This window comes from Nanorana parkeri, unplaced genomic scaffold, assembly GCF_000935625.1.
Source record: "Nanorana parkeri isolate BGI_ZX_2015 unplaced genomic scaffold, ASM93562v1 scaffold431, whole genome shotgun sequence".
NCBI lineage: Eukaryota > Metazoa > Chordata > Amphibia > Anura > Dicroglossidae > Nanorana > Nanorana parkeri.
Window position 1 is genome coordinate 667,107 of NW_017306699.1, and position 10,857 is coordinate 677,963.

Consider the following 10,857-nt stretch of genomic DNA (forward strand, 5'->3'; position numbering starts at 1 on the left):
TTGCCTATATCTACTGCTTGCTAGCAGTAGATATAGGCAAAAAAAAATGAATGGTTAAACTCACAGGTGCTTTTTTCACCTCTACTTTTCCTGTTTAGTGTAGTATAACAAATTTGAAAGTTAAATAGTGCATTTTAAAGAGGTCTATACATCAGAACAAAATGAAAGACTACTGAGGTTGAAGAGGGGATAGAGGGATGTGGGTCCAAAAGAGGGACAGTTGGGAAGTATGGCTAAGGTTTTATCATTAGTCTCCAAAGATCAAGTGACTATTTACCGCTCCCAAGTATGCGGAAAATTGGGAGAGGGGGGCTTTTTACTTATTTCTCACTACAAAATTAAGACATTAAAACATATGTTTATTATGAATTCAACATAAAAATCAAGTTTGTAGATACAAACAGGTCATTGATACATGTAGCTAGTTAAAAGTCCATATGGCAAGCAATACAGGTTATGTTGCAGTGGTCTAGTAGTTGTTATTATAATTTGTATCTACAAACTTGGTTTTTATTTTGAATTCATAATAAACATATGTTTTAATATTTTATCAATTTTGTAGTGAGAACTAAGTATCTTAAAAGCCCCCCTCTCCCAATTTTCTGCATACTTGGGAGTGGTAAATAATCGCTAGATCTTTGGAGAATATACAGTACTGGGGTGTGAAACATCTTCTCACTCCTACTAACTGCCGATATTGACATTTAAGGTTTTATCATTGCAGAAACAAGTAAATTAAAGCTATTGGCTATCCTTACTAACAGACTAGATTTACTATTTGCACTTCATTTTGAGATTAGTTTTACTGTAAACACATGGGCTAAGGACAGGCACAAATAGTTAAATTGCTTCTCGATTAAGCAAAGGGATTACCATTATTCAAACAACTGTAAATAAATGAACACAATGGAAGGAAAACAGACAATTAATTCCCGCTAACTACTTGCTGTTTGCTTTGCACTAAAAGGGATATTTTGTGGTATAGACATTAGCATGAAAACAAGAAGGATTTAATGGGTTGTTAATCGCAGTTCTTTAGATTTGGATGAATGTAAATCCACAGATAGATTGTGAGGGTCTTCGAATAATGACGCCTAAAATCCTGCTTTTGACTTGACTGAAAGTAAACAAAAAACCTAACTGTCTACTAAGGCTGGACATAGACTATAGAGAATAATTAGATATGCATGTACAAGCCCACCATTTCACAATGTCTTATGTAAGGCAATAGAGGAAAGAGGGGGAGTCAATCAGAGACACTACAAGCACCAGCAAATACAACAGTGACTATGCAATCATTTTGTTCACAAAAAACATTTATATGGGGTGTGTGCTGACCCATACATAATAGATCATCATGGACTGCAGTTTACACAAGGCTTTCCTGCCCCCAAATTACAATATTTGGTTCCTCAGACTCTAATTCAGAAACACCAGCCCTTTCACATCAGAGAAAGGGGATTGAATCACGTACTCCCCCCATACCCAGAACTCCTGGAATTTGCTTTGCAGGGACACGGGGCACAGTGGTGTGGACATGAATGGATGGCGACTATGTGCCACTCATGGGACTGCTATTAAAGTGCATGGGCAAGGCAAATGTTTATTTTAAGGTCAATCTGACTAATTCAGTTGCATTTTGGTGTTGTTAATTTATTCATGTAAAGTTAAACTCTCAAAAATGTTTTCAATAATGGATCCAGATTAAACAAATATACATTACATTGTCCAGCAAAGTATTTTTTTACATTTTTGTCCAAACACAGTCATCATGTTTCCGAAGAGCTGTCTCCAACTCTCTCAGCTCAGCTTCTCTGAACTTCCTGTCTAGTACAAGATCACAAGGGACGGAGCAGTCTCCAGCAACTGTCCATCTACTAGTTTAGAGAAGGGAGGAAGGAGTAGAGAAGAACAGTGGAATGGCTTGCCTTGCTGTGTGTTTGTGGAGGCACGCAAAGCTTACTAGCACACACAAGGGTGGCTCCTTAGGACCCTATAAGTGAAAGGAACCACCCTAAAACAGGATAGCAGGTCCAGTGATCAGTAGACAAGCTGATTCCGCAGGACACTAAAACTTTTAAACATAAAGGAGCAGCATTCATTGTAAGTGATTTCATCAGCATTTGAAATAGCTTACAAACTTTTTGACTTCAATATTACTTTAAAGTGGACCTTGCAGTGCAATTCTAGGTTCACATATACATAAAATATTAGATTTTATGCCTACCTCACTCCCCCCTCTTCTGCATCACTAGACATAACATCATCATCTATCTGAGAAGATTCTTAGGAGATGCAAAGCAGCCCAAATATTGTGAGAGAACACATCTAGTTCGATGCCAGAGTGTCTTCTTGTGACATTTGGGCTGTTCTGTATTCCCCAGGATCTTTCCGTAAAGAGTGTGATGTCACTCTTGCCTTTGTACCACAGGCAAAAGATTGGGGGTAAAGTAAATATGAAACCTTACTAATTTTTTTCATCATAAGTTGTGGCCCTACTATCAGCAGGCAAATCATTTATGCAGGGGGAGGGAGGCCAGACAATATATGTGGACCTTGCATTGCACTGCAAGGTTTGCTTTAATAGACCAAAAGAGTAAAATCCGAGTAATTTATCTTTATTAAACAAACACATCAATATATGTACAGTATATTCTCTCACCATATATATATATATATATTGTATACATATACATATGTTTATACATTGCCTCCCACATAAATATGTATTGTTTTCCATTCCACAATGATTGCAAAAGCGATTTTACATTATGCTGTACATATTCAGATTTTCTGGCACTCGGGGACAGGGCATTCAAATATAGATGTAAACCCAGCTTGAGCTCATAAAAAAGATTGCAGTGAGAGTGAGTCACTGTGCCTGAAATCAAAATTGCAGCAAAGACAGTTCACAGCACCCTGCTGGCCTGTAAGTTTAGATTTAACTCTCTCCTTGCTCATTTCAACTAGGCACATATTGTTTTATTTAATAACAAAGTGCAAATAGCAGATATGGCTTGCAACATGTAGCAAACCACATCAAGCAAAGTTTACACTTCATCAATTAGCCTATGGAATTTTATAACAAGCATTTTATTTAAAACTAACCTGTAGTTAAAGTGACACTAAACACAGGAGGTAAATCTTAAAAATGCATTTAAGTACCTTAACTATTTACAAAAATGTAGATAATGTGTGTATTACTCGGCTGTAGACACACAAGTCATCTCTGAATTGGTGCTGACACTGTCTTTACTTCTGGAGGGTGGCTACTTTTGTTCCCCATGGTCTCTGTGTGTTGTAAACTAGCCACCGCCCGTGATGGACTACAATCTCATGTTTAGTCTACTAATTTGTACTGAAATTGTATTCCATTATGGGAGTGAGCTTGGAGTGGTGGATACTTTACAACACACACAGGGACCAAGGGGAACAAAAGTAGATGATTATAGTAATACACATACTTGATTTGAGTGATACACAAATAAGCTAAGCCCAATACAAATTAGCTAACTAAACTTAAGAATGTAGACCCGCCTGCAGACACCGCTGGATCGGAGAGACAGAGCAGTCAGCGCTGGATCGGAGTGATGGGGAAAGAAGAGGAAGATCGGAAAAAGAGACATCATTTAAGGTAAGTGCTAACATTTACATTGGGGGGAGGGAAACATTTTTTTGCCTTTAATGTCACTTTAAGTTAAACTATATCAACATTTGAAAGCTTTTCATTTGGTTTAAAATGTGCAGAATTAACGGTTTCTGTCCACCCAAAATTGATATTTCAGTTCTTGGTGGATGTCAGAGAGTTAAACCACCTGACAGTTTCTTTCATCTCTTGTGGAATTTAATAATGAGATGTCTGCACTTGAGTTCCAAGATACCCACACCTGCTGTGGCTGTTATGAGTGGTTCCCACTATTATTGGTATTATTATTATACAGGATTTATATAGCGTCAACAGTTTGCAATTACAATACAGTTACAATACAAATCAAGACAAGATGGTAAGGGGGGTCCTGCCCATGACAGCTTACAATCTAAAAGAGAGGGGCAAGTGATGCAAGAGGTGGTAGCTGTGTGGGGATGAATTGTTTGAGGAAGTGATAATTCAGTGGTTAGGTTGAGGTGGGATAGGCTTCCCTGAAGAGAAGAGTCTTTAGGGATCGCCTAAAGGCAGACAGAGTAGGAGATAGACCGACAGGTTAAGGTAGGGAGTTCCAAAGGATGGGAGAGACTCTAGAGAAGTCCTGGAGGCGAGCATGGGAGAATTTGACAAGGGAGCTGGAAAGCAGAAGGTCTTGGGAGGAGCGGAGGGGATGGATAGGGTGATACTTTGAGACAGAGTTTGAGATAAAGCCGGGGGCAGAGTTGTGGGTGGCTTTGTATGTGGTTGTTAATATTTTAATTGTATCCTTTGGGAAATTGGAAGCAAGTGGAGGGATTGGCAGAGGGGGGTTGCAGACACTGAGCGGTTGGTTAGGTGGATGAGTCTAGAAGCCGCATTCATGATAGACTGAAGAGGGGATAGCCTGTGCAGTGGTAGGCCAATGGGGAGGGAGTTGCAATAGTTCAGACAAGAGATAGCAAGTGAGTGTATGAGTAACTTTGTGGCTTGATTGGTTAGGAATGGGTGTATTTTGGAGATGTTACAAAGCTGAAGGCAGCAGGATTTGGATAGTGATTGGATGTGGGGCAGAAAAGTACGGTCAGAGTCAAGGATCACACCTAGCACCTTGGTATGGGGGAAGGGAGGGATAATTGTATTATCACCCTCAATGGAAAAGTTAGGGGAAAGTGCACAGGGGGAGGAAATATCAAGAGCTCAGTTTTTGAAAGATTGAGTTTTAAGAAGTGTTGTGACATCCAGACTGATATGTCAGTTAGTAGATTAGTGACACACAAGGACACTGAGCGGGTGTGTTGTGGAGTAGAAAGATATATTTGCGTGTCATCAGCATAGAAATGGTATTGGAAGCCATGCGATGTTATCAATTGACCAAGATAGGAGGTGTAGATAGAGAAGAGAAGGTTTCCAAGGACAGAGCCTTAGTGGAACCCTTCGGAAAGAGGAAGAGGGAGGAGGAGTTAGATTTGTAGGTGACACTAAAGAAGCGCTTAGCTAGGTAGGAGAACCATGAGAGAGCAGAGTCTTGAAGGCCAAGCGAGTGGTGTTTTTTGAGGAGCAGCGGGTGGTCAACTATGTCAAAAGAAGCAGAAAGGTCTAAAAGCAAGAGTAAGGAGTAGTGGCCATTGTTTTTAGCAGTTAGTAAGTCATCAGTGAGTTTTAGGAGGGCAGTTTCAGTATAGTGTTGGGGGCAAAAGCCAGACTGTAAGCAGTCAAGGAGGTTATCAGTGAGGTGGCGTTGTAGATTTTGTGTTCTAGGAGTTTGCAGGTGAATGGGAGTAAGGAGATTGGTCTGATATTGTTAAGTTTGGTGGGGTCCAGTGAGGGATTTTTGGGTATTGAGGTGACCAAAGCATGTTTTAGAGGGGAGGGAAAGATGCCAGTAGAGAGGGAAAGATTGAAAATGTGAATAAGAAAGTGTAGGTTAGAGCAAGAGGATGACTGGAGTAGTGGTGAGGAAACAGGGTCCAGGGGGCAAGTCGTGAGGTGAGTGTTAGAGAAAAGCTTTGCAACCTCCTCTGTAGTAGTGATGGGCCAAACACACCTGAGTTCGGTTTGAGTTCGAACTTTCGAACATGAAAAAAGTTCCAACTCGAACTTCGGACTCAAAGCCAGTCTATAGGACCAGAATTTTGAACATCAAATGTCCCCATTTTGAAGCCTTATATGCAAGTTATTGGCCATGAAAAGTGTATGGGGATTCGGGTATTGCCCTGGGGACATATATCAATGAAAAAAAAGTACAGTTTTTAAAAGGAGCAGTGATTGTAACATTGCTTAAAGTGAAACAATAAAAAATTCCTTTAAATATCATTCCTTTAAATAAACTGCCTTGTGTGGTGCATCTGTACGGTGTATAGAACCTGCTGCAGCAAAAAGTGACATTTATAAAGAAGAAAAAAAAAAAGAGGGCGATTCCCCCTCCGAAACAATATCAGACCCTTTAGTTCTGGTAGGAAAGTTAGGAGCAAACCCATTTAAAAAAAGAAAAAAAAGCCAAAATACATACTAGATCCTTAGGTCTGGTAGGAATTTTAGGAGGGACCTCAAGTTACAATTTAAGAAAAACATGTGTCCTGGGGTTCCCCCTCTAAGTCATACCAGGCCCTTAAGGTCTAGTAGGAATTTTAATGAGGGACCCCACCCCCAAAAATGGGGGGGGGGAGATGTGTTGCCACTGGGAGTGTGCTTTTCCAGGTTCGCCTGTGGTGCGCAGTGCCTTGTGGGGTTTTCAGCAGGCGAATAGCCTGCCAAACAACCTGAAAGTTCGTAGGTTCATCAAACATCGAGCCCAACACCACTCTGTAGTAAGAGGGTAAAAAGAGGAAAGTAACAAATGCTATGGTGGGTCTGGTACGTTCATTGTGCAAGCAGACTGGACAATGTAGACCTCATACTGAATTGCATCCATCTTGTTTTTTAAATAAATGGCAATGTCCTGGGCAATGAATGAGTTAGTGGGTGGAATCGGGGGAGGACATAGAAGAGTGTTAAAAAAAGAATTGACGAAGACTGGATGAGTGTGTGTTAATGAGAGTTACAAAATAAGTCTGTTTGGCACCATGGAGGGGGGAATTATATTTTAGGAGTGCAGCATTACATAGGGTGAAGTCAAGGAGAGACTTTGTTTTACGCCACACTCACTCAAAAGCATGGCTAGGTCTTATAAGATTTTTGTTTTTTTCTTTTTCCCATGGTTGTAGTGAACGCGGCCTAGGTTAGCGTGTTGTAAGAGGCACCAAGGTGTCTAGGGAGGATGACAGTGAGCTGTTGAAGACAGATGTAGCCAGGTCAGGGGTGAGATTTTGTGATAGAAGTAGGATTAGGAGAAATATCCCCAGAAGTCAGGATAAGCAGAAGAGTGAGTGAAATGAGATGAGTGAGCTTTATATGAGCACACAACTATCCCTGCTAGATTTCTGTTATTTTTTTCTTTGGAAATGCAACAGGAGGAGCTGAAACATGCAAAGGTGATTGGGAACACTCAAAACTCTAAAAAGGTTAGAGTTGGCAATCACGGCAGTAAGATTTCCCTGTTGTTATATAAGAAGCCAGTGGCTGACTGCGTCCACCAAGTTTCACCTATAACTTAAACACATCTGGGTGGACTGGCCTTTTAAAAGAGCCATACTGCAGCCCGAGATGCAAATTGTTAAGAGGTTGTATTACCCGTTCTCAGATGCTAATGATATATTATGCTTATTACAGGGCTGGATAAATCTTAGGAGCCAGGTAGCAAATGGTCCTGATAAATGACAGATGGCTCCTAACGTTTGAGGCTTATCTAGTTATCAATAGAAATCCGGTTGGCTCCAGAAATTGTCAAACTGGCTCCTAAATTCCATATTAATTTGTCCACCCCTTACTTATTATGGGTAACCATTTCTGGCTCTTTGGATTTGAAGTGAATCTGTACATACACAGTAGATTTTAGTCCCCTTCAAACAGCTTTTGATCACAAAGCCTTTTTTGCCTTGATCAATTTGGTAATCTTTGTAATTGCCTAAAAACGGACAGCACACCAGAATTGTTTGTATTGTACAAATGGTGCTTCAGTCAATGCAATATACTCTAATTTCTGCAGCCAACAACTGTCTGACCTCCAGTAGCACCTAAGTGTCAGTGACTGCATGGAGTATGTTCTATACAAGTCCAAGGAAACCACATCACAGATGCTGTTTGTAGATCATACCTCTAATTGCATTATTTGCACAAATTACTTTCAATAATGGCAGTAAGGGCATCTCAAAATAAATATGTAAAAAGTGTCACCTTGTGCACTGAATGTTTACCCAGGCCGATCTGCATACACCTGGTAATCATTTAAGGGGAGAGTTGCTGCACTGTGCAGAGACAGAGTAGTGAGAAAGGCTGCTGTTTACACAGTTGGCTGGTAAATCCCAGGGATTTCCTCATGCTTCTCCTGGTAGCACCTGGGGTTTAGCTCTAAGAACAAAATCCTCTGCAAATTATTTACTTTAAGAATTAAAACAACAATGTTCTTGCAACTCTAGAAGTATTTCTTTTAGAACACTGTACTAAGTTATCAACATATACTAGTATCACAGGGGGGCCAACAACCAGCTGTTAGTTGCTGACCACACATGGCCCATTATACACATCCAGTTGATGAATTGACAATACCCATTGAGATGTTATGTAACTAGCAAAGCCAAGTGTGGATAAAAATTCTGAATTTCAGTTAAGGGGGCCTACTGAAAAAGAACTGAACTAGTAAAAGGTTTTTCAGCTTTCAAACACCCAATAGATTTACAATTTCCAAGTAAATATAGTGTAATGTGCAATGCACATGTATGAAGCACCGGAGGGGATTTTAGTATAAAAGCCATGCTTAGGTCATATTACGGTTTTAAGAATTGGTTTCCTTATCCATAAAACTCCAAGTCCCATCAATCCTGGATCATGCCCAATTGTCCTTCTCAGGAGTAGGGAACCTTGGTCCTTTTGTTGTGGAACTAAAGTACCACAAAGCACTGCAAGGCTGATAAGCGTGAATCCCATAGGCATGATGGGGTTGGTAGTTTCACCAGAGTCAAATGCCAAGGTTGCCTGCCCCAGGCTGTTGTAAAAAGACTAAAAGTGTAATATGCAGCATACCAGTATTTAGATATGGCAGCTGAAATCATTCTTACCTGAATCCCTTCAATAAACACTTCTCCAGGGCTGGCAGCACTCACTTACTATAACATATTTATGGACCCAAGAGGAATACAAAACACTTAGGCTCTGTTCACACCTAGGCGTATCGAATATGCGCGTTTGTCGCGTGTTCGTGACGCACATTTTTACCGTGATTAAAAAACACGCGACAAACGTGCGTTTCCGAGGGCTACTTGGCTGCATCCCAATGGAAACGCGCGACAAAAACGCAGCAAAGAAGCTCATGTACCTTTTCAGGCGTAGGCCGTTTTGTAGCACGTTCAGACGGGCTGAAATACGGCAAGGTGTGAACCATACCCATAGAAAACAATAGGATTTTCATGTTTGAGCGTTTTGTAGAGCGTTAGTAGAGCGTTGAACGCGCTACAAAACGTACAGGTGTGAACCAGGCCTCTCCTGCATAGCAGGTGAGAGGAGTTTTGTAGTCCACAGACCACTGGGAACCACGTGAGGGATTAGACTGCAACAAAGGCAGAGAGTACAGCAAGTTCAGCAAATGTTTAAATAAAAAAAACCTAACACTTATTGAGTAAAACTAAATGCTTACAATGGCAAACGTAAGACCAAAAAGGAATCAAATAGAAGATGATCACTTCTTATTTACACACACTAAGCCTTTGCTTCAGTTACAGTCAAGTCTTCGCTAAAGTTAATGTTCGTTTACTAAATATACCATCTGGAGACCGATTTGCATTTTGCTTGTTAGTATACAGCATACAAAGTCATGCTTAGAAGAAGACTTCTTTCTCTACAGCTTGAGGTTTATGCAACAATACCCGTCATTGTTGCTTGGGGAGCAGTACACTTACATTCATTGTTTCTATTAGCTTGTGCATAAATCCCTTAGCATGCAAAGCCACTATTCATTAGCACCTCAAGCCATTGCGATTGTCCTCCCAGGACAAGATCATAGCCCCAAGGTTTACATGGGGAGCAGCAAGTAGGATCTGGCTTTACTTTGGAAGCACCTGGATGTACCAAGGTCATTTTTTTGCCTTAACATTACTCTGGTAACAAAGGAGGTATTATTGGTTTTCTGTACTACAGGAAAGTACCAAGGAACACATGCAATCTATAATAGTCAGATTTATTTATCACACAAATCAGTAAGTTTTGCACTAGATGCCTATATTACCAAGGGCACATAATGTATTCTGTACAGCATTACTAGTGACTGACTTACAGTGAAACATGTGCTATTAGATAGAAGCTATTACATAGAAACTGCAGAAGCCATTTAGTTATATAGTCCTGTATAATAGCATATAGAACATTTTTGAAATTATGAAGATCTCAAAATGAGGTGTCAGGGTCTGAAGCTGCAAGACAATTTTGTCTCAAAGCAATGTGTGCTTTTTTTTTCTCTTTTAAAAAAAAAAATAAAAAAAAAACAGAGGACTCCTTATTTCTACTAGGTGAATTTTTTCTAAAAGCCCCAAATTACTCTGTTTTCAGCTTAACTAGATGAATTAATGTGTACACAATCCACAGCACAACATCAGAAATTTTGAAAGCAGTTTATTTTTACTGCAAGAAAAAGTGCAATCAACACGCTCCTTTTCCAGAAGCAATTCAGTTTTTTTACAGTCTTTAGAAAAAAATAAAATGGGGGTAGGGGGAGACACGTCAAATACAACAGCACTTGTCAAGCATGGCTGCATTGCCATTTAAATACATTGCTGCCTTCACCAGCTCTCCCCAACCGATGCGTAGACAGCCTGAAGCTGAATGCTGGCCCGTCAGAATATCTGATCAGAGAGGGCAGCTTATTGGCTGCCCTCTCTGATCGTACGAAGATTTTCCGGCGGGCCCCTTCAACTGGAAGAGGGATGCCGGCCAAAAGCAGCACACTGTGTGAATTTTGTCCGTTTACTCAAAAAGCAGCCGAAATTTGCACAGTGCATGGGCACCTTCAGGAATCCCTGTTGGTGGTTTTGGGCAACAATGACCAAACCTTACTTTAACATGCATGACATAAGCGGACATACAGATTTACACTCGGTACACCAATTTTCATTGCAATTAACCCCCCCCATTAAAATACTGTAGTC